The sequence below is a fragment of the Octodon degus genome, unplaced genomic scaffold (assembly GCF_000260255.1).
Source record: "Octodon degus isolate 3935 unplaced genomic scaffold, OctDeg1.0 scaffold00163, whole genome shotgun sequence".
In the NCBI taxonomy this organism is placed as follows: Eukaryota; Metazoa; Chordata; class Mammalia; order Rodentia; family Octodontidae; genus Octodon; species Octodon degus.
The window spans coordinates 4721323-4722071 of NW_004524739.1; the positions used below are offsets into that span (position 1 = coordinate 4721323).

Below are 749 nucleotides of genomic sequence, written 5' to 3' on the forward strand. Positions count from 1 at the left end.
ATGTAGTTCAGGCTGGCCCTGAACTAACTATGTAGCCCAGTTAGTTCAAGGCCAAGTTCTCAAACCCAGCTGAGAAGTTGTAATTTAATAGGATGGAAAATGCAAAAGAAGGCCGGACATGGTGGTTCAGGCCTATAATCCCAGAACTCGGGAGGCAGAGGCAGGAGGATCATTCCAAGTTCAAGCCCAGCCTGGACTGGACAGCAGAATTCTGTCTCAAAAAAAAAAAAAGAGAGGAGCTCCATCCGGCACCTTCCATCTGCTTCCATCGTTTGCTTCGGTAGCTCGTCAGGTCCCCGGAAGCCAGCATGGTGCAGCAGATCGAAAGCAAAGAGGCCTTTCAGGAAGCCCTGGCTGCTGCCGGAGATAAACTCGTAGTATTTGATTTCTCAGCCACGTGGTGTGGGCCTTGCAAAATGATCAAGCCTTTCTTTCATTCCCTGTCTGAAAAATATTCCAACGTGTTGTTCCTTGAAGTAGATGTGGATGACTGTCAGGACGTTGCTGCAGACTGTAAAGTCAAGTGCTCGCCAACCTTCCAGTTTTTTAAAAAGGGGGAGAAGGTGAGTTTTCTGGCGCTAATAAGGAGAAGCTTGAAGTTACCATTAATGAGTTAGTCCAACTGTGTTTTCTGAAGAATGTAACTACAGCTGTTTAAAACTTAATTTTTTTTTTTAATTTACAAAAAAATAAGTATGGGGGCTGGTGAGATGGCTCAGTGGTCTAAAGCACCTACTTAGAACAAGCTT

General features: G+C 45.0%; 1 pseudogene; it reads left to right on the forward strand.

The window, feature by feature from the left end:
* Positions 1-254: 254 nt before the first annotated feature.
* On the forward strand, positions 255-693 carry LOC101575253 (annotated as a pseudogene).
* Positions 694-749: the final 56 nt, after the last annotated feature.